The following is a 24,158-nucleotide window of genomic DNA, read 5'->3' on the forward strand; positions in this document are numbered from 1 at the left end:
AGTCTCCCTAAGCTCTTAAACAAATGACAAAACCTTTGGTATAAGCTCTAGTAAGTTGAATACCAAAAAAAAAAAAAAAAAAAAGCCCCACAAAAACCAAACCAATTGCTGTTGAGTTGATGCCAACTCATGGCAACCCTATGTGTTACAGAGGAGAGCTGCTCCATAGGGTTTTCTTGACTGTAATCTTTACTGAAGTAGATCTCCAGGACTTCCTTCTGCCACATGGCTGGGTGGGTTTGAACTGCCAACCTTTAGGTTAGCAGTCAAGGGCAAACTGTGCTACTTGGGGACCTTCAGTGGGTTGAATAATGCCCCCTCCAAATTCATGTCCACCTGGAACCTCAGAATGTGACCTTATTTGGAAATAGGGTCTTTTCAGATGTAATTAGTTAAGCTAAATTCATACTGGATTAAGGTGGACCCTAAGCCCAATGACTGGTGTCTTTATAAGAAGCGGAGAGGACACACAAAGATACACACAGGGAAGAAGACCACGTGGAGACAGTGGCGGAGATTGGAGTCAAGCTGCTACAAACCAAGGAACTCCAGGAGTCCCCCGAGGCTGAAAGAGGGCAGGGAGAATTCTCCCTAGAACCTTCAGAGGGAGCGTAGCCCTGCCGACACCTTAATTTAGACTTCTGGCCCTCTGAACTGTGACAGAATAGATTTCTCTTGCTTTAAGCCCCTAAATTTGTGGTAATTTGTTATGGAAACCCTAGAAAACGAATACACGAATTCTTATAGCACTCTTATCACATTCACACAGGAAGTAAAAAGCCTGGGGTCATGAGCACTAGCTTTGGCTTTAGGCTTTCTGTGTTTGGGTCCCAGCTGTGCCCTAGCAACTACATCATCTTGGACAAACTGGTAAAATGAGAAGAATAATAGTAATTACCACAAAAGGTAATTGTGAAAATGAAAAAAAATAAAGATTATAAAGTTTAAACATTTTTCTACATGGTCCTTCCGTCATTACTATCCAAATGTGAAGTTTTCTTTTTATTTGCAGGCTTACAAAAACATATTGCCTAATAATAATTAGACATTAAGTGATCTCACAGATATTCATGGGCATTTTTAAACCCATATAGAATTGACATCCTATTAAAGGTCCCTTAAATATTCTGTCTGGCCTGGAGAGTCACCCCTAGAATTCTTAACTTTGGTCAGTCCACATATGATAACAGCCACTACAACTGTCCATACTGGTCACTCAGCAAAGTGTATGAGGCACTTGAGCCATGGAGTGATTTTTTCTTCTTTTACTTACCATATGCACAAGATTGTTTTCTACAATAACTAAGCTGGACAAGTTGAAAATTCTTAAGTCATTTTTTTCCCTCAGGAATAGTATGAAGAAATAATCTCTTTACACAACTGACAAAGTCACTTTTAGGTACTAGTAGGGAGCCCTGGTGGCACAGCATTTATGTGTTCGGTAAGTACTTGGTGCTAAATGAAAGATTGGGGGTTAAGCCCCCTAGCCTCTCCACAGAAGAAAGATGTGGCAGTCTGCTTCTGTAAAGATTTACAGCCTGGGAACCCTATGGGGTCAGTTCTACCCTGTCCTATAGGGTCACTGTAGGAATTGACACAAAGGCAATGGGTTCAGTTTTGGCTTTTCCCCCATATAAGCTTACCATTATTCCATTGTCTATTGGGAGATAATACTTGTAGTTCACTAATATAGTCCCATTGATTAAGATGAGCTAGGTTATGGTGCAGTAACAAAAAGCCCCCAAATCTCAATGGCTCTTTCCTCCTCACACTACAGCTTGAAGATCAGCTGACGGCTCCGTTCACGGTGGTCACTCAGGGTCATCAGTTGTTGTGCTAACAGGAAAAGTGCTCTGGAGGGTACCACGGTGGCAACTAGCTGCTGTGGCACAAAAGTGACTCACACTGCTCATAACTCATTGGCCACACCTTGTCCTACGGCCTGATCAAACCATGAGGAGATCCAGGCCATGCAATCTTACCATGTGTCCCGAAGAGGGAAAACTGAAAATATTTGTCAAACACATGAGTGAAATGTCAGAGTTTAATTTTGGTTAGATTTTCACATTCTTTCAAATGATAACATCTGATTTTTTTGTTGTTGTTGTTGCTGTTGTTCTATTTCCTTTTTTACACTATGATCAACCACATGTCCTGAATATTATTACTATTCAACATCCAGAGTCATTGCCAGACATTGTTCTTGGTCTGTTAAAGGAAGAGTGTAGCAACAGCGCTACAATTCTTTCACGGAAAAATATTCAGAAAAAGTTATTTGCCTACAACACTCTTATTCTGTCAGTATTCTGATCCTTTGTCAAATTTTGTTAATTTTCACAATATGAAATCATGCTATAAGTTAACTGCAAATGAACATACACACAGACTGCCCTAGCAAAATGCCACAAAGTAGGTGACTTTTAAGAATGGAAATTAATTTTATTTATTTGATCACTGCTTTTAGAGGTTAGATGTACAAATCAGAGTCTCAGCCCGTTGATTTCTTCTGGGGGCTTTGAGAGAGGAACTGTTCCCTGCTGCCCTCCTGGCTTCTGGTGGCTGCTGGCAATCCTTGGTGTGCCTTCGCTGGTTAGAGACACATCTGTCTCCATCATCACTTGGCATCTGTCTTCTCCATGTGCCACACTCTTTCTGTGTCTGTCCTTTTCTAAGACCTCAGAAGGGATTAGGACCTATCCTACTCCGGTAGGACTTCATTAACTTAACTAATAATATCTGCAAAGAAAAATTTCTATCTCCCCAAACAGGTCACATTTACTGGTGCAGGTGTTAGGATTTCAATTATATCTTTTTGAACGATACAATTCAATCCATAACCCACCCATTGCTGTCGAGGTGATTCCGACACATAACCCTATAGGACAGAGTAGAACTACCTTATAGGGTTTCCAAGGAGCGGCTGGTAGATTCGAACTGCTGAACTTTTGGTTAGCAGCCGTAGCTCTTAACCACTGAGCCACTAGGGCTCTAATCCATAACCAGGGGCGGATTATCCAATAAGCAAGATAAGCACAGCCTTACCTGTACTTACTTACTAATCCGTAGTGAACAATTTTCATATGGGTTTTTGGGTCATCCGCCCCGTCAAGGATTGTAAATTTGAAAAGAGGCTTTGATACGGTAGGAGAGTGCTGTGGGGTTGGGAGAGAGACAGATGCCAGCCATACCAGAAGCAAAATCTCTGATGTGGTAAAAAAAAAAAAAAAGTGAAATTGTTTACCACAGATGATCTAGTAAGCAAGGTAAGCACTGTGCTTACCTTGCCTTTGGATCATCTGCCCCTGTCCATAACATGTATAGATATGTTCCCCACTCCCCCCAGCTTTTACATTAAAGACAGAAGTAAATAGTATGCTAAAAAAAATAGTGAAGCTGCCAGACCCCCCCCAAAAAACTTTATTCTTATTTTTGCCTATATTTCCACAATTGAAAAACTAGGAAAAATAAATGCTGAACAAGTTCACCTTAGGTAAAGGCAGACAGAGCTAGATCAGGTGGGTGAATCAAAGGAAATACAGTAGAAGCGCCAAGTTCAGGGGTGCCAACCGGGACACGTTACCAAAGGTCAGAGAGTCCTTATTCGGATTTGGGGGTTTGTCCTTTCCTTGTTTCTATTACCTTTTCAAACTGTAACTTAACCTCTCTCCTGCCCTGCTGCCTCAAATGATAGCTCCTAAAGAGCTAAAACAACTGGTCTAAACTGGGAATAATAAACAGGTAGGGTTCCCTGTACTGGGGAACGCATGCTGTTTTTACTGAAGATTCTCCATTAAACTTTGTTCCCGTTGTTGTTACCTATTGTTGAGTCAACCCTCGATTTATGGTGACCTCAGGTAAAATGGAACAAAAGGCTACCTGGTCCTGTGCCATCCCCATTGTTGATTACAGATCAGATTGCTGGGATCCATAGGGTTTTCAGTGGCTGATTTTCAGAAGCAGCTCGCTAGGCCTTTCTTCCTCCTCCATCTTAATCTGGAAGTTCTGCTGGAGCCTGTTCCGCGTCAGAGCAACACAGCAGTGACAGATGCGTGGTGGCTGAGCATGTGGTACATCGGCTGGGAATTGGACCGGAGTCTCCCTCATGGAAGGTGAGATTCCACCACTGAACCGCCACTGCCCCTAAATTTGGTTACTGAGGGGAATGACATTCACTTGCAGTGATGACGAGATAGCCACTGAGCAGTCCTAGGCCAGTTAGGAAACTGATGCACTGGATCCCTGTAAGTCCTAAAGGCCAAGGCCCTCCCAGAGCCCAGGGGTCACCGTGCACACAGAATCAAAGGAGACCATCATTTCTGCCACTGCAACTCCTACAGGGAACTCTGAGGTAAGAAGGAAGCTGCACTTTTAAAAAAAACTGGATATCTAGTGCTTGGAAATGGCAAAGCACAGATATTTATTTTATCAGAAAAGCACAGGAAACAAGTGGCAATTTGACAAGTTTATAAAATACAGCACTGGGAAAACCCTGCTTTCAGGGAGAATGCTGAAACAGAAATTCTGCCAATCACTGAGATCCTTGCTCTGCTGGATACTTGGCAGCTACACGCTAGTGCTTTAATCCCATCTTCAAAGTGCCACCCGGGTTCGGCTCCAAGGCCTGCAGTTACTGTACTCATTCACGAGAGGCACCGTGCCACCTTCCCAGCATGCCAAGACTCCCAGGAGAATAAGGCAAGCCAAAGAATTTGGAGCACCTAGAATTCACTTTAAAGATACTAGCAACCATCAAAAAGAAAAAAAAAAATCATAATAGCTAACATTTATTCAAAGCCCATTAGCGGCCTGGCACTGTTCTAAGCATTTTACATTTGTTATCTTATTTGGCCCTAACCACAGCCTATGAATAGCTACAGTTATTTTTACCATTTTCAGAAGAGGACATTTTACCCTCTTTCAGCTTAACTTTCTAGAAACTTGCTCATTTGCACAGCAGAGCGGTTAAGGGCTGGGTTTTGTAATCAGACCCCTTGGGGTCAAATCAAGGGTTACCATTACTAGCTACAGGACCTCAAGGAAGTTGTTTAACGTAAGCCTCAATTCCTTCTTCTTTAAACATGGGTAATAACATGCACTTCATAGGGGTGTTGTGAAAAGTAAAAAAGATTAAAATATGCACAGCATTTAGGACAACCCCTCACATATGGAAAATGATCAACAAATGTTAACAATTATCTAGTCACACATCACAATTCTGTTTCTTTGGGTCCGTTTTAGACAACTTTACAGGGAGGAGCATATATATATATATGTACATGTATATGGGGGAAAATATATACTTTCTTCCAGTTTCTACTACAATTTTTCATTCTTAAAAAACAAAATCTTTGGCACCTAACCAGTGCCTAAAATTTCTTCCAAAAGCTTTGTATTTAATATTAAAACTGTCATGTTGTTGTTGTGTGTTGTGTGCTGTTGAGTCGATTTTGACTCATAGCAACCTCATGTGACAGTAGAATTGCCCTGTAGGGTTTTCTAGGCTGTAATTCTTATGGAAGCAGATTGCCAGGTCTTTCTCTTACGGAGCTGCTGGGTGGGTTCGAACTGCCAACCTTTTGGTTAGCAGTTGAGTGCTTAACCATTGTACTACCAGGGCTCCTAATCTTGTCATAAAACCAAAAAAACCCATCGTCATCGAGTTGATTCTAACTCATAGCGATTCTATAGGACAGAGTAGAACTGACCCCATAGGGTTTCCAAGGAACGGCTGGTGGATTTCAACTGCTAACCTTTTGGTTAGCAGCCGTAGCATGCTGTAAATCTTGTCATAAAGACAATAAAATAGTCAATTAGGTCAGGGCCAAAGTTACGGTTTCTCTGAGTATGGACTATTTCATTACTACGTCAATGTCTTTGGTTATAGGGTTTGATAGACTTTGCTTTCCGATTTCCTTGGTCAGTTCTCATCTCTAGAGGACAATTGGCCTTCCCAAAATTTGTGGCCAGGGCTATGAGGAAATCTGCAAAGGCCAACGGCAACAGCAGCAACTTGGAAGCAGAGTAGGCATACTTTACTCATCAGACTACCACAGCTGCTCCTCTGTTTTGTTTTATCTCCAGCTCCTTTTCCATCCTCCGTTGAATGCTGGGGCCTCTCATCACATTACAGGCAGATAATAATACATGGTGTTTAGGGCATCCTGAGACCCATAGTAATAGTATTTTATGATAGTCCCAGCGCTTTAGTCATGTGGGTTGTTTAGACAACATTGCCTGTTTTACCCTCAGCGGCAAGACAGAAATATTCCTTTCAAAATACTAGAAGCAGCTACCTTTCTGAATTTAGAACTACTACACAGAGAGAAAGAAGCATGGGAGAATTTGAGCAAATTGGCTGCCAGGTGTCAGCCTTTCCTTTCACAGAATATTACTGTTTCTATAAAATAATGACATCAACAGAAGCAGTGGTAAATCGTTTAGCCCACAACAGATTCACCACACGAGCCTTTAGTCATTTATTAATGTCAATGGTTGGCATGAAATTCAGGACCCTGATCCCCATGGGGGCCTCTAGCTTCCTTCAGCACAAATTACATTGCAAACACAGGCCAATTGTCTTAAAATCTGTGCCTGTGGTCACAAGGAGAATTGGGCGGGAAAGGATAGATAAATAGAGCCTATCTATCCTTCTCCTGGGAGAAAACAAAAGGCAAAAAGCAATTCAAAGCACATGTCCTACTAACGGGGAGGTAAATAATACTATCTCAAAGGCTGGATGTAAGTCAGTTCTTTGGCCTTTGACTACCTTCAGGAAGTGAGCCTATTAGTATCCTCTTTGAATATATGTCATGTGTGTCTGATCTAGGGACAAGGTACTGAATTTCAATGCAACACTGGGGACAGAGTAGAAGATGTGTTCTGAAATCTACCCCCCACCCAGACTGTTGATAGGTGACAAGAAAGAGAGAAATGAGGAAATGCATCACCATTTGTGGATATTTTTCAGTGCCCCACTGTGTACAAGTAGGTTTGACAATCCTTAATGTTTTTAAGCGCAAGCTTGAGAACACTTAACAGGAAGTATTTCAGAGGCAACCAAAGGGGCAGCTGGAATAAGCAGCCTTTACAATTCTCCTCCAACTTGAGATTCTATTGTTCCATTCTTCACTGAATTTAATACCGAAGGCCAAGTGCCTGTTCTTTGGCAGTTAATAATTTCATTATGAAAGCACAGATGAAACAGGCATCTTTAACTTTTTTAAAAAAAACTAAAAATAATATTTGGCAGTTTATAATCTTGGTTTCTTTAAACTTGATATAAGAAGGAAATAAGAGGGGTGATTCGGAGCTAAAGAACTCAAAGGAGAGTTTAGGGAGTGTTAAAATGAAGAGGCAATGGAGCAAAAAAGTGTTAATTGAGTTTCACTTGAACAGGGTAGAATTTGATCATTTAGACCCCCTGAGACCGGCTAGGAGTAGGGGTAACACCCACATGAGTCCAGATGAGTTTAAATTTTTTTTTTTTTTTTTTAAGATTTGTCTCCCTTGGATAGAAGGCAGAGACTGTATTTTGGATCAATTTGTCTTTCTCTTACAAGGCATATTAATGGGCCATGTATTCAGTAAGCTCTTGATAGTCACTCATTTTTAATTGCCATAAATGGCAGACTGTGAATGAGGATAGTGCTAATCTGGGCCTGCTCTCTGCTGTGAAAAGCGACACACACATCCTCTGGTTGGCATGCTCATCAGGCTTATCGTACTTTCTGGCTGAAAATCAGCCTAATCAAAATGGAGAATACCGGGGCGGGGGCGGGGGGGGACACAAAGAGGAATAAAAAAAATGATTCTTAATTCAGTTTCTTAACAAAAAGTAGAATTTTAATATTCTTTCTTAAAAGTTAGTATCTTTCACTTATTTCCTTAATGTGATGAATTTTCTAATGTTAAACCAAGCTTGTATTCCAGAGTCAAACCCCAACATAGACAAAATATATTATATCTTGTTTATATACTGCTAATTTTGGTTTGTTAATATTGTGTTAAGGAGCCCTGGTAGTGCAATAGCTAAGCACTCAGCTGTGAACCAAAACGCTGGCAGTTCGAACCCACCAGCTGCTCCTCTGGAGAAGGACATGGCAGTCTGCTCCCGTAAAGATTACAGCCTAGGAAACCCTACGCGGCACTTCCATTCTGTCCTCCAGGGTGGCTGTGAGTTGGAATCAACTCGAAGACAACAGACTTTTGGTTTTAATACTGTGCTTAAGATTTTTGCATATATGTTCACGGGTAAAACTGGCTTATGGTTTTCCCTTCTCATTCTGTCCTTGCCATGTTCCAGTATTAAGGTTATGTATGAGTCTGTACAAGACTGGAATTATTTGTTCTTTGACTGACAGGTAGGCCTTCCCAATGGCTCTGTCTGGGCCTAGAGTTTTCTTTGTAGGCAAAATTTAAAAATTAGTTTTAATTTTACTCATAGTTATAGAATTATTCATATTTTATAATCCTTAATGAATCAGTTTTAGTAAGTTATTTTTTTGGAAATTTGTCTATTTCTTCTAAACTTTAAAATGTATTGGCAAAATGCTGTTCATAATAGTTTTTTTTTTTAGTGGTTTTTACATAGTTTTTATTTATATGTAAAAAAACTTTGAACTTAGTAAAAAATATGGAATGTTTCACAGATTTGCGTGTCATCCTTACACAGGGGCCATGCTAATTTTCTCTGTATTGTTCCAATTTTAGTATATGTGCTGCCAAAGCAAGCACTCCTAATAGTTTTTTGTTGTTGTCGTTTGCATCTACAGCATCTGTAGTGATGTCCTATTTTAACTCCTGGTTTTGGTTATAATAAATCCTGACTGGGCCACCTAGCCTGCCAATAATAGTGTAGACTTGGCTGGATGGCACCATCTCGACTCCAATGCCCCACTCCTGACTTTCAGCCAGCCTAGTATATATATATATTTTTTTTTAGTATATATCTAACTGAGAAACTCAGATATTGCCATATAATCAATAGCACCCAGAGGCTTTACTTTCCAAATATGGTACAGAAAAAGTTTGTGGTCCTGAGAGCCTTCCTAAATTTCATGTTGGAATGGGTTGCCTACTTGACTGTAAATTTTTCCACTCAAAGATCAATCCTTGAACACAGTCTTTTTTTTTCTCTCTAAAAGTTATTCTTTTTTCACTTTAGCAGTCTTCCCATGAAGTTATCAATTTCAAAAATCTTTTCAAAGAACTATCGCTTGCCATTATTGTACCTCTATATTATGTGCTTGCTTTCTATTTTATTAATTTTTGCTCTTTGTTATATCCTTTATTTTGCTGTTCTTTTTCTAAATTCTTGGTATAGAGGCTCAGCTCAGCATTTTTTTCTTTTCTAATATATGCATTTAAAGCTATCGAATTTCCTCTAAGTGCTGCTTGCGTTGCATCTCAATCACTATTTTCATACTCTTTCAACTCAAATTATTTTTAAATTTTCATCATAATTTCTTCTTTGACTCATGGACTATTTAAGAGTATGTTTCGTAATTTCCTAGTATATGGAGTTTGGGCAATGTTATTGATTAATGGTTTCATTGCACTGTGTTACAAAACATGGTCTGTGTTATTTCAATCCCTTTTAATTTCTTGAGACTTGTTTTATGGCCTGTAGATGATCAATTTTTATAAATATTCCATGTATATTTGAAAAGAAGGTATATCTTGCAGTTGTTGGGTGAAGTGGGTTAAGATTGTGCTGGGCCATGATTCTCAGTGTTTATACGTAATCACTCCCATGATGGGATCCGTTGTGAGTAGCCAATCAGTTGAAAGGGAGTTTCCTTGGGCGTGTAGCCTGCATCTGAATATAAGTAGATGTTCTTGCTTTTGCCCTCTCTGGATCCTGCAGCTGCCTCCTATTCGTCTGACCTCTGGTTCTTGGAACTTGAATTAGCAGCTTACCTGCCAACCTTGGGATCTGTCGATCTTTACAGCCTGTGAGCAAGAGCCCTGCTCTCCAACCTGCCAATCTTGAGTTCGCCAGTCCCTGTGGCTACGTCAATCAAGAGAAGCCTCTATCCTGAACCAGTGACTTGGGATGTTTCAGCCTCTATGATTGTGTGAGCTGTTTTCTTGATATAAATCTCTCTCTGTATACATATATTCATACGCTTTACTGGTTTTGCTTCTCTAGACAACTCAGCCTAAGACAAATTCTTTTTAATTTTTTGAGACTTGTTTTATGGCCTGCAGATGATCCCATTTTATACATATTCCATGAACATTTGAAAAGCAGGTATATCTTGCAGTTGTTGGGTGAAGTGGGTTTTGTATGTTCATTGTGTTAAGCTTATTAATTGGGTCATTCAAATCTTATAGATCCTCACTATTTTTTTATCCATTTGTTCTATTAATTAATAAGAAAGGTGTTAAAATATTTCAAAATGATTGTGGACTGCTGTTTTATCTTGTAGGTATCAATTTTTGCTTCAAATATTTTGAGGCCATTTATTAGGCATAAATAAATTTTAAATTGTGACATTTTTCTGGTGAATTTAATCCTTTACCATTTTGAAATAAGCTGTTTCTAACAATGCTTTTTAACTTAAAAGCAATTTTGTTTCCTATTATAATTACCCCAGATTCCTTTTGGTGAAGAAGACCTAAAATATATTTTTCCATCCTTTTCCTTTTAATATTTTTGTACCCTTTGATTTGATTTATCCCTTGTAAACAGCCTATAGGTAGATTTTTAAAATACATTCTTACTGTGTCATTTAACTGTAGTGTTTAATCTATTTGCATTTCATTGAATTACTAATACAGGGATTAATTTTTTCAATCTCCTTTTTTTCCTCCTTTCTATCTACCTATCCTGTTTCTTTTTTCCCATTTTTCTTGCCTTCTTGAATATTTTTCTCATTCCATTTTTTATCTCTACAGGTTTGAGAGTTAAACTTTTTGTAATTTTAGTGATTACCCTAGAAATTACAACATGCATCCTTAACATCAAAATCTAAAATTTTTTAGTTCCTTTACACATCTTTGAACAGTATAAGGACCTTAGAAAACTTGAACTATATCTTACTCCCAATTGATATGCTACTATTGTTGTGTATTTTATTCCCTACCCCCTTTTAAAGCTCTAAGACAAGGTTATTGCTATTTTATACAGTTTATTTAAGTTTCTCTACATATTTACCACTGTCTTTTACTCTTTCAACTCAGAACTTCTGTGTGGAGCCAATCTCCTTTTCTTTGCAATATATCCTTTAGAATTTCTTTTAATGGAGGTCTTCTGATGGCAACTTTACTAGGTTTATTATGTCTTTATTTCACCGTTGTTCTTGAAAGATATTTTTGCTGGGCATGATGTGTTGTCAGTTGTCTTCTGGGTTGCTTCATGGAAGGTAATCTTCTTTAAAAATATTTTCTAAGTTTTCTCTTTGTCTTTGGTGTTCAACAGTCACACAATAATGTGTCTATCTAATTATGCTACTTGATATGTATATCTCTTTTTATTTTTCCTGCTTAAGACTCATTGGGGTTCTGGAACCCATTGGTTAATATCATCTATCAGTTTTCAAAAATTCTTAGACATTCTGAGGTGGGGCCAAGACGGTGTAGTCAGATGCTTCCTGTCATCCCTCTTACGACAAAGACCCCCCAAAACAAGTGAATAAATTATATATGACAACCTAGGAGCTCTGAATATCAAAGGCAAAGTTGAAAATCAGACTGAGTAGCAGGGGGAGGGAGAGACAGTTCAGCAGGAGAGAGGAGTTGCCAGACCTGACCTGGTAGGAACCGGCATCCTGCAGTCTGGATCCACTGGTGTGAACATGGTGAGGCAAGCAGCAGCGTTAGGGATGTTTTCCACATCGGGAGAGACTGAGCAGCAGAGGGTCCACTCACAACTCCAGAATCAGTGAAAAGCAGCTCTCAATTGGCAAAAGATAAGTATATGTGTGTAAAGTACCATGCAGATCCAAAAAACCCCTTTGGGAAAGGCCTCTCTCCCATTTACCTGCCCACTTCCTGCTCTGCACTGAGTCTGAGCTGGATTCAGAGACTGCCATATTCCCTGGACTGGAAGTAGGACCTATCCTGCGCCCTGAGCCATTCTCTGGCCTTAGAGAGGGAACAAATTAACAAAGAGAAAAAAAAAAAACTGCCAGCTCCCCTAAGCCAGGGACTCAGGGCAGAAATAGCTCCTTTGCCTAGGCACAGGCATAAGGGATTCGCAGACTTTGAATGCCTTTCACCCCGGCATAGACCTGTGTGGGCCCATTTCAACAGTGTAGGCCCTTATTAGCATAGTACATCAGGGTATATACCTGAGGTCTAGCCTCGACTGTATCAGCTATATGGTGGAGAGTCACATTTGTGATATTTGACATTGCTCTGCCTATTAAGCAGGGTCCTCATCTACCCACATCAGGGGCCTGAGGACTGGTGCCTCCATCCATGTCAGCTAGCCACCCATGACAGGGGTCTAATAAGTGGTGCCTCCCAGTCCTTACAGCCAACAGCACTGGGTGCCCATAGTCTGGCTGAAAAACCTACCCACCTATGTGCTCAAGGGAATACAGACATATTTTCCTGACAGACACTCAGGGACAGTTTTCAGCTCCCTGCCTTGCTTGGCACATGACTCCCTACTGCAGCCAGTTACCTGTGCCTACACCAATAACCCCTGCCCATCTAGGACTGTAGGTGAGAGCCTGCACCACACACTTGGTGTCCGACTACCTGGACACCTGAGCTGAATCCATACAGGAAAAGTAAACAGACTCCAGGGCTCACATGCCTAGTAACAGTTCTAACTACTTGGTAACAGGACGTTAGAGCTTCAAAGGCATAAATAATCAAACTAGATCACATGAGCAGCCTATTTGGGATATCAAAACAAAACAAACAAACAAAAAAACCAAGAAGGTAGGACAAAATAAGCAAACATAAATAAATACAAGAACTTATTGATGGCTCGGAGACAACAGTCAATAAAAAATCACATAAAGGGACAGATCATGATGGCTTCAGCAAGCTCCCAAAACAAAGAATCGAGAAATCTTCTGGGTGAAGAGAATTTCCTGGAATTACTGGAGGTAGAACACAAAAGATTAATATACAGAACTCATCAAGAGATCAGGAAGGAGATCAGGCAAAATGCAGAACAAACCAAGGGGTACACAGACAAAGCAATAGAGGAACTTAAGAAGACTACAGAAGAGCATAATGACAAATTGAATAGGCTGCAAGAATCCATAGAGAGACAGCAAACAGAAATCCAGAAGATTAACTATAAAATATCAGAATTATACAACTCAATAGAAAGTCAGAGGAGCAGAACTGAAACAATGGAAGTCAGAATTAGTGAAACTGAAGATAAAGCACTTGATACCAACACATCTGAGGAAAAATCAGATAAAAGAATTAAAAGAAAATGGAAAAAAAATCTTAAGAATTACATTGGACTCTATCAAGAGGAATAACCAGAAGTGATTGGAGTACCAGAACAGGGCGGGGGGATAACAGAAAATACAGAGAGAATTGTTGAAGACTTGTTGGCTGAAAACTTCCCTGATATCATGAAAGATGAGAAGATATCTATCTAAGATGCTCATAGAATCCCACAAAAGGTAGATCCCAAAAGAAAGACCCAACACATATTATAATCAAACTTGCCAAAACCAAAGACAGAGAATTTTAAGAGCAGCTAAGGATAAATGAAAAGTCATCTACAGAACAGAGTAAATGAGAGTAAGCTCGGACTACTCAGCAGAAACCATGCAGGCAAGAAGGCAATGGGATGACATATATGAAGCCTTGAAGGAAAAAAAATGCCAGCCAAGAATTATATATCCAGCAAAACTGTCTCTCAAATATGTGGCGAAATTAGGACATTTACAGATAAACAGATGTTTAGGGAATTTGCTAAAACCAAACCAAAATTACAAGAAATACCAAAGGGAGTCCTCTGGTTAGAAAATCAAAAACATCAGATGCCAACCTAAGGCTAGAACACAGGACAAAGCAACAAGATACCAAGCCACACAGGGAAATCACAAAAATAAATCAAAGCTAAAACACTCAAAATAGGGAAACAGAGACGTCATTATGTAAAAGATGACAACATTAAAACAAAAAAGAGGGACTAAAAAATGTAGTCATAGATCTTTCATATGGAAAAGAAGGCAAGGTGATATAAAGAAATAAAAGATTGTTTTAAACTTGGAAAAATAGGAATAAATATTAAGGTTAACCACAAGGGAAACTAACAACCCTACACATAAAAATAAAAAAACAAGAAAAACATAAAAATTCAACAAATACAAAATCAACAATAACAAAAAAGACGAAAGATAAATACATAAAGGAAAATGACTCAGCACAAAAAATTAAGTGGAACAAGGAAACTGTCAACAACAAAACCAACAAACCTCAACCCATTGCCGTCAAGTTGATTCTGACTCCTAGTGACCGTATAGATCAGAGCAGAACTGCCCTAGAGAGTTTCCAAGGAACACCTGGTGAATTCAAACTGTTAACCTTTTGATTAGCAGACATAGCTCTTAACCACTACACCACCACGGTTTCCTGTCAACAACAACACACAAAAAAAAGACATCAAAATGACAGCACTAAACTCATACCTATCAATAATTACACTGAAAGTAATTTGACTAAATGCACCAATAAAGAGACAGAGAGTGGCATAATGGATTAAAAAAAAAAAAAAAAAAGATCTGTCTATATGCTGCCTACCAGACACACCTTAGACTTGAAGACACAAACAAACTAAAACTCAAAAGATGGAAAAAAATATATCAAGCAAACAACAATCAAAAAAGCAAGAGTGGCAACATTAATTTCTGACAAAATAGACTTTAAAGTAAAATCCACTCTAAAGGATAAGGAAGGATACAATATAATGATTAAAAGGTCAATACCCCAGGAGGACATGACCATATTAAATATTTACACACCCAAGGACAGTGTTCCAAAATACATAACACTCTAACAGCACTGAAAAGAGAGACAGACAGCTCCATAATAACAGTAGGAGACTCCACAAAATCACTTTTGATGAAGGACAGAACATCCACAAAAAAGCTCAATAAAGTCACAGAGGATCTAAACGCCACAATCAACCAACCTGATCTCATAGACATATACAGAACACTCCATCCACCCAACAGCAGCCAACTATACTTTCTTTTCCAATGCACTGGGGCCATTTACCAGAATAGACCACATATTACACCATAAAGCAAGCCTTAACAGAATCCAAAACATCAAAATATTACAAAGCATCTTTTCTGAACTTAAAGCCATAAAAGTAGAAAGCAATAACAGAAAAAGCAAGAAAAAAAATCAAACATATGGAAATTGAACAACAGCTTGCTAAAAAACTACTGGGTTATAGAAGAAATTAAGGATGGAATAAAGAAATTCACAGAACCAAATGAGAATAAAAACACATCCTACCAAAATCTTTGGGACACAGCAAAAGCAGTGCTCAGAGGTCAGTTTATAGCAATGAATGCACACATTCAAAAAGAAGGGCCAAAATAAAAGCATTAACCCTACAACTTGAACAAATAGAGAGCAGCAAAAGAAGCTCTTGAGCACCAGAAGAAAGCAAATAATAAAAATCAGAGAAAAATTAAATGAAATAGAGAACAGAAAAACAATTGAAAGAGTTAACAAGGCCAAAAGTTAGTTCTTTGAAAAGATCAACAAAATCGATAAGCCACTGGTCAAACTGACAAAAGAAAAACAGGAGAGGAAGTGAATAACCTGAATAAAAAATGAAATAGGCAATACCACAACTGACCCAACTGAAATTAAAAGAATCATAATAGAATACTACAAAAAATTGTACTCTAACAAATTTGAAAACCTCGAAGAAATGGACAAATTTCTAGAAACACACTACCTACCTAAACTAACACAAACAGAGGTAGAACAACTAAATAAATCTATAACAAAAGAAGAGATGGAAAAGATAATTTAAAAACTCCCAACAACAACAACAAAAACCCCTGGTCCCGATGGCTTCCCTGGAGAATTCTACCAAACTTTCAGAGAAGAGTTAACACCACTACTACCAAAGGTATTTCAGAGCTTAGAAAAGGATGGAATACTCCCAAACTTACTGTATGAAGCCAGCATAACTCTGATACCAAAACTAAGTAAACATACCACAAAAATAGAAAATTACAGGCCAATATCCCTCATGAACTGAGACACAAAAATCTTCAACAAAATTCTAGCCAATAGAATTCAACAGCATATCAAAAAAGTTAATTCACCACAAGCAAGTGGGATTCATACCAGGTATGCAGGGATGGTTCAACATTAGAAAAACAATCAATGTAATCAATCACATAAATAAAACAAAAGACAAGAACCACACGAACTTATCAATTGATGCAGAAAAGGCATTTGACAAAGTTCGACACCCATTCATGATAAAAACTCTCAGCAAAAGAGGAATAGCAGGGAAATTTATACAAATAATAAAGGACAACATAATAAAGCGCATTTATACAAAAGCCAACGGCCAACATTATCCAAAATGGAGACAGTCTAAAAGCATTTCCCTTGAGAACGGGAATCAGACAACCATTAGCACCACTCTTATTCAACATTGCGTTGCAGGTCCTAGACAGGGCAATTAGGCTAGAAAAAGAAATAAAGGGCATCCAAATTGGTAAGGAAGAAGTAAAAGTATCTCTATTTGCAGATGATATGATCTTATACACCGAAAACCCTAAGGACTCCACAAGAAAACTACTGGAACTAATAGAAGATTTCAGCAAAGTATCGGGATACAAGATAAACATACAAAAATCAGTTGGATTCCTCTATACCAACAAAGAAAATATCAAAGCAGAAATCCCCAAATCAATACCGTTTACAGTAACCCCCAAGAAGTTAAAATACTTGGGAGTAAGTCTAACCATAGACGTAAAAGACCTATACAAAGAAAACCACAAGACACTACTGCAAGAATCCAAGAGACCTACATAAGTGGAAAAACATTGCTTGCTCATGGATAGGAAGACTCAACATTGTGAAAACGTCTATTTTACCCAAAGCAGTCTAAGATACGATGCAATCCCAATCCAAATTCCAATGGTATTTTTTAATGAGATGGAGAAACAAATCACCAACTTCATTTGGAAAGGGAAGAGACCCCAGATCAGTAAAGCCCTACTGAAGGAGAACAAAGTGGGAGGCCTCACATTACTGGATTTTAGATCCTACTATATATATATTTTTTATACCGCCATGGTAGTCAAAACAGCCTGGTACTGGTACAACAGATACATAGGCCAATGGAACAGAATTGAGAATCCAGACGTTAAGCCATCCACCTATGAGCAGCTGATATTTGACAAAGGCCCAAAATCTGTTTAACTGGGGAAACAGTCTTTTTAACAAATGGTGCTGGTATAACTGGATATCCACCCTGAAGAAAATGGAACAAGACCGATACCTCACACCATGCACAAAAACTAACTCAAAATGGATCAAAAACCTAAATATAAAATCTAAAATGATAAAGATCATGAAAGAAAAAATAGGGACAATGCTAGGAGCCCTAACACATGGCATAAACAGAATACAAACATTACTAACAATGCACAAACACCAGAAGAGAAACTAGATAACTGGGAGCTCCTAAAAATCAAACATGCTCATCAAAAGACTTCACCAAAAGAGTAAGAAAACAAACCAAAGACTGGGAAAAAATTTTTGGCTACAGCAAATCTGGTCAGCATATAACCTCTAAAATCTACAGGATACTGCAAAACCTCAACAGCAAAAAGACAAGTAACCCAATTAAAAAATGGGCAAAGGATATGAACAGGTACTTCACCATAGAAGACATTCAGGTGGCAAACGGATACTTGAGGAAATGCTCACGATCATTAGCCATTAGAGAAATGCAAATCAAAACTATAATGAGATATCATCTCACCCCAACAAAGCCAGCATTAATCAAAAAAAAAACACAAAATAATAAATGTTGGAGAGGTTGTGGACAGACTGGAACACTTATACACTGCTGGAGGGAGTGTAAAATGGTACAACATTGGAAATCGATTTGGCACTTCCTTAAAAAGCTAGAAATAGAAGTATCATAAGATCCAGCAATTCCACTCCTTGGAATATATCCTAGAGAAATAAGAGCCCTCACACGAATAGATATATGCACACTCATGTTCACTGCAGCACTGTTCACAATAGCAAAAAGATGGAAAAAACCTAGGTGCCCAACAACAGGTGAATGGATAAACCAAATATGGTATATTCACACAATGGAATACTACACATCGACAAAGAACAATGATGAATCTGTGAAATGTCTCATAACATGGATGAATCTGGAAGGCATTATGCTGAGTGAAATTAGTGGCAAAAGGACAAATATTGTATAAGACCACTATTAGAAGAACTCAAGAAAAGTTTTAAACACAGAAGAAAACATTTTCTGATGGATGAGGGCGGGGAGGGAGGGAGCAAGGTATTCACTAACTAGGTAAAACCCACGGCCATCGAGTCAATTCCGACTCATAGCAACCATATAGAACAGAGTAGAACTGCCCCATAGAGTTACAAAGGAGCTTCTGGTGGATTTGAACTGCCAAGCTCTTGATTAGCAGCCTTAGTACTTAACCACTACGCCACCAGGGTTTCCTACTAGATAGTAGACAAGAATTATTTTAGGTGAAGGGAAGGGCAACACACAATACCAGGGGAAGTTAGCACAACTGGACTAAACCAAAAGCTAAGTAATTTTCTGAATACAACCAAACACTTCGAGGGACAGAGTAGCAGGGCCTGGGGACCATGGTTTCAGGAGACATCTATGTCAACTGGCATAACAAAGCTTATTAAGAAAATGTTCTGCATCCCACTTTGGTGAGTGGTGTCTGGAGTCTTAAAAGCTACCAAAGGGCCATCTAAGATGCATCAATTGGCCCCCAACCCACCAGGAGCAAAGGAGAATGAAGAACATCAAAGACATAAGAAAAAATATGAGCCAAAGAGACAGAAAGGGCCACACAAACCAGAGACTCCATCAGCCTCAGACCAGAAGAACTAGATGGTGCTCGGCTGGAGCGGGAGAAAAGTGGGTTCTAGAACTCAAATTCTAGTAAAAAGATTAGACTTGATGGTGTGACTGAGACTGGAGGGACACCAGAAGACATGGCTCCCAGACTCTCTGTTAGCCCAGAACTGAAATCATTCCTGAAGCCAACTCTTCAGACAAAGATTAGACTGGGCTATAAGACATAAAATGATACTGGTGAAGAGTGTGATTCTTGGCTCAAGTAGATACATGAGACTAAAGGGGAAGCTCCTGTGTGGAGATGAAATGAGAAGGCCGAAGGGGAAAGGAGCTGGTTGAATGAACACAGAAAATACAGGGTAGAGAGGAGGAGTGTGCTGTCACATTGTAGGGAGAGCAACTAGGGTCATGTAACAATGCTGTATAACTTTTTGTATGAGAAACTGATTGGAATTGTAAACTTTCACTTAAAGCATACACACACACACACACACACACACACACAAAATTCTTAGATATTACTTCAAGTGCTGCTTCTGCCCTATTCTTTGTTTCCTCTCCTTCTGGAAATCCAATTTTATGTTAAACATGCCTGATTCTTGCTCTCTTTTTTACATTTTATAATCTTTTTGTTCTTCCGTGCTTTCTGAATGCTTTCTAACCTCTCTTCTAGTTTACTAATCTTCTCTTTAGCTCACACTAATTTGTTGTTAACTTTAATTGAGCTTTCATTTCACTTATAATATTTCTTATTCCTAGGTGGTTATTTGGTTCTTTTCAAACCTGCTTGATATTTTTGGTTTTATTTTTCTAGATTAAATTTTCTTTGTGAATAGAGCATAATTACTTTATATTCTGAGTCTGATAATTCCAATAAATGAAATCTTGGTGAGTTCTTTTAGTGTTAATTCTTGCTTATGCACAGCATCCCTATACACTTACTAATTTTAGATACTGAGTTACTCATATTCCCTGGAAAATTATTTACAGATACTCCTTTAGATCTGTTTTAACTCACTTCCAGGGCAATTTGCCTTGTAGTGCTCTGAGGGTAGTACCTGGGGTGGATGTAATTCTGGTTCAACCTTACACAGACAGTTGTGTAAGGCAATGTTTTCCATATCCTAGCTTTTTAGAAAGCTCCCCAAAAAGGGTCTCTTATTTGACCCACTGAGCAGTTCTTGGAATTTATCTTGTTCTCAGGGCTCACAAGGCCATGTAATCCAAAGTTCAATTTTACCAGATTCACAAACCTCAATGTAAAAATGGGCTTTGGTGCTCCAGCCTTCCTCATTCGCTTAGATTTCAGATGCATAAATCCTTACTATTTTGCTAGATATTCAGTGTTTTTTTAAGGACTTAAAAATAGTTACTTCAGCTTCTTAAATTGTTTTTAGTTGGAGGACATGCCCTGATATCTAATCCTGTTACTTGTTATGGAAGTCAATATTTGATCTCTAAATTAATCATGACTATGTATATTTTGGAGCCCAGTTGGTGCAGTGGTTAAGAGCTCAGCTGCTAACCTAAAGGTTGGTAGTTCAAATCCACTAGCCACTGTTTGGAAACCATACAGGGCAGTTCTACTCTGTCCTGTAGGGTCGCTATGAGTTAGAATCAACTCAATGGCAATGGGTTTTTTTATGTAAAATATGATGATATAAACTATATATTTACAGGTGGACCATGATTAACTTTCCCTTCTGAAACAATTTTTTGGGGGCTAGGATTAATAATTTTTTTTTTTTGTATTTTCATTTGTTTAGTTTTCTGTATCAGAAATTCAACATCAAATTCTTAACCAATTACCTAAATCTCTCAATAATTTAGGATGCATAGATATTCCATCAAATTTAGTTCGCAGAATTTCTCCTGAAGCTTTCTAACCTACTTCAGTCTGGACTAATTACAATAACCATTATCCTGGGAATTCCCTTCACCTTTCACATGTTTTTAATCTCTTTTTTTCATGGTTCCAAGTATTTCTCTCTCTAGGTTAACTCCCTTGTTTTTTAGAGGTCCAACAGTTTTCTAAGAAATTAGGTAGGGAAGTAAATTTTTTGAGACTTTCCATGTACGAAAACATTTATATTCTATCTTTATACTTCATAAACTGTTCAATTGATAAGGAATTATAGTTTGGAAACCTAGAATTCCTTTGGCATTTTGAAGACACTGTTGATTCAATATCTGTCAATGTTGTTTTTAAGAAGTCAGAAGTCATTCTGAATCTAGATCTTTTGGATCTGGCCTGTTTTGTTTTCCTCTTTCAAAGTTCGAAGCATCTATACTTTGTCCCCAGTGATAAAAAATTTCACAATGATGCATGTCTTAAGTGGGTCAGTATTTATCTATTATGATAAAACTGTAAAACCTGTTGCCCTTGAGTTGATTCCTACTCATAGCGACCCTGTAGGACAGAGTAGAACTGCCCCATAGAGTTTCCAAGGATTCCCTGGTAGATTCGAACTGCCAATCCTTTGGTTACCAGCAGTAGCAATTAACCACTATGCCACCAGGGCTCCCATCTATTATGAGAGGTAGAGCATTTCCATCAAGAAACTCATGTCCTTCAGTTTGGAGGAAATTGTCATGAACTGTTATGTTGATGATTTCTTCCCCTCTGGCTTCTTTTTCTAGAACGCCTATCATTTGAATGTTGCACATCCTGTACCAGCCCTCTAATTTTCTTACCATTTTTCTAAGTTCTATTTCTTTGTCTTTTGCTCCTTTTTCTGGAATATTTTCTCATACTGATTTCTCATTCTTTTTGCTGAGTTTATTATTTATACCATATTTTTTCAAAAGATTTTTTTTAATGTTCCCTTTTACTCTGTTTTGTTTTGTGGATACAATACTTTCTCCTGTTTTTCAGAGTATATTAATGAGAGATTTTTTGCTATATTTTCCTTTCAGAGTTTCTACTCCCTTTAAGTTACCTTTTCTGTTGGTTTTAATATCTATTTCTCACTTTAGAGAAATTCCTTAGATTTCTAGTGCTCCTTGATAGTTTGCTTCTTTGGACCAAATGATCTACTCCAGCTCTAAGATCCTAGTTCTCCACTATCAAAATTATGGTGGCCTTTTTTTTTTATGGGGACCAGTTTAGGAAACACAGATCCGTCTCAAACAAGATGAGTGGGAATTTTATTGGGTCAGGCCTAGGCAAAACATAAGAGACAAAACGTGCTCTTCATAATTCCTGTTTCCCTCTTCCTTCTCCTGGTTTCTTCTACAACGTTAATTTTCCCTCATCTAACCTCTGTTCTTCAGGATTTCTCCCATGTCTTCTTCCCTCATTAGAGCCAATTCTAGTGAAAGAAATCTGACTATGTCATTAATACACAGTGTGAATAACTGATAAATTTAAATATGTATTTGGCTTTCAAATTTTTTTTAATTTGTTTTGTTGTTGTTGTTGAGCAAAACATATACCAATTCAACAGTTCCTACATGTACGATTCAGTGACAACGATTATGTTCTTCAAGTTATTTAGCCAGTCTCACCCTCCTTTTCTGAGTTGTTCCTCCTCCATTAATGTAAACTTGCTGCCTCCCTAAGGTTCCTATCTTTTGAATTGCTGTTGTCAATTTGATCCCATAAAAATAGTTCTTGGAACAGTCTAATGTTCAAGGCAGATGTTTTTTAGTGGTTAAGCCAAACTATTGTTTGGTTTTAAGAAGACTTCAGGGAATATTTTTGGTCTAAGGTTTAAAGATTACCTCAGGGCAAGGGTTTCTTGTATTTGGCTGTTTAAAAGTGAATAAAAAAGCATTTGTCAGGGATAAACCAAAGGAATTTACTCTGAGGATGAAACTTAGTCAATACTTCAGCAAATCAGAAAAAAGTATAAGAAATTAGACAACTCGTTTAATAAAAACAAATTCTTGTCCTACATGGTTGGCACCCCCATGTGTCTGTCAGTTTGTCGTACTGTGGGGGCTTGTGTGTTACTGTGATGCTGCAAGCTATGCCACCAGTATTCAGATACCAGCAGGGTCACCCATAGAAAACAGGTTTCAGCTGAGCTTCCAGACTAAGATAGACTAGGAAGAAGGACCTGGCACTCTACTTCTGAAAAGTATTAGCCAGTGAAAATCTTATGAATAGCAGCAGAACATTGTCTGATATAGTGCTGGAAGATAAGCCCCCCAGGTTGGAAGGCACACAAAAGATGACTGAGGAAGAGCTGCCTCTTCAAAGTAGAGTCGACTTTAATGATGTGGATGGAGTAAAGCTTTCGGGACCTTCATTTGCTGATGTGGCATGACTCAAAATGAGAAGAAACAGCTGCAAACATTCATTAATAATCGGAACCTGGAACGTACGAAGTATGAATCTAGGAAAATGTGAAATCGTCAAAAATGAAATGGAACCCATAAACATCAATATCCTAGGCATTAGTGAGCTGAAATGGACCGGTATTGGCCATTTTGAGTTGGACAATCATATAGTCTACTATGCTGAGAATGACAACTTGAAGAGGAATGGTGTTGCATTCATCGTCAAAAAGAACGTTTCAAGATCTATCCTGAAGTACAATGCTGTCAGTGATACGATAATATCCATACGCCTACAAGTACAAGGAAGACTGGTTAATACGACTATTATTCAAATTTACGCACCAACCACTAGGGCCAAAGATGAAGAATTAGAAGATTTTTTTGCAGTCTGAAATTGATTGAACACGCAATCAAGATGCATTGATAATTACTGGTGATTGGAATGCGAAAGTTGGAAACAAAGAAGAAGGATCAGTAGTTGGAAAATGTGGCCTTGGTGATAGAAACAATGCTGGAGATCGAATGATAGAATTTTGCAAGACCAACGACTTCTTCATTGCAAATACCTTCTTTCACCAACATAAACAGCGACTATACACATGGACCTCACCAGATGGAACACACAGAAATCAAATTGACTACATCTGTGGAAAGAGATGATGGAAAAGCTCAATATCATCAGCCAGAATAAGGCCAGGGGCCGACTGTGGAACAGACCATCAATTGCTCCTATGCAAGTTCAAGCTGAAACTGAAGAAAATCAGAGCAAGTCCACGAGAGCCAAAATATGACCTTGAGTATATCCCATCTGAATTTAGAGACAATCTCA

The 24,158-nt window shown here is 38.4% G+C and overlaps 1 protein-coding gene and 1 non-coding gene across 3 annotated transcripts in view; both read right to left on the reverse strand.

Annotated features, from left to right (window-relative positions):
- MCC (MCC regulator of WNT signaling pathway) overlaps positions 1 to 24,158 on the reverse strand; it is a 542,131-nt gene that overhangs the window by 397,764 nt on the left and 120,209 nt on the right. The window lies entirely within an intron of this gene.
- Positions 8,627 to 8,733, reverse strand: LOC111751873 (U6 spliceosomal RNA). Its single transcript, XR_002786933.1, has one exon. It is a non-coding gene; the product is annotated as a U6 spliceosomal RNA (small nuclear RNA).

This window comes from Loxodonta africana, chromosome 2 (genome assembly GCF_030014295.1).
Source record: "Loxodonta africana isolate mLoxAfr1 chromosome 2, mLoxAfr1.hap2, whole genome shotgun sequence".
NCBI lineage: Eukaryota > Metazoa > Chordata > Mammalia > Proboscidea > Elephantidae > Loxodonta > Loxodonta africana.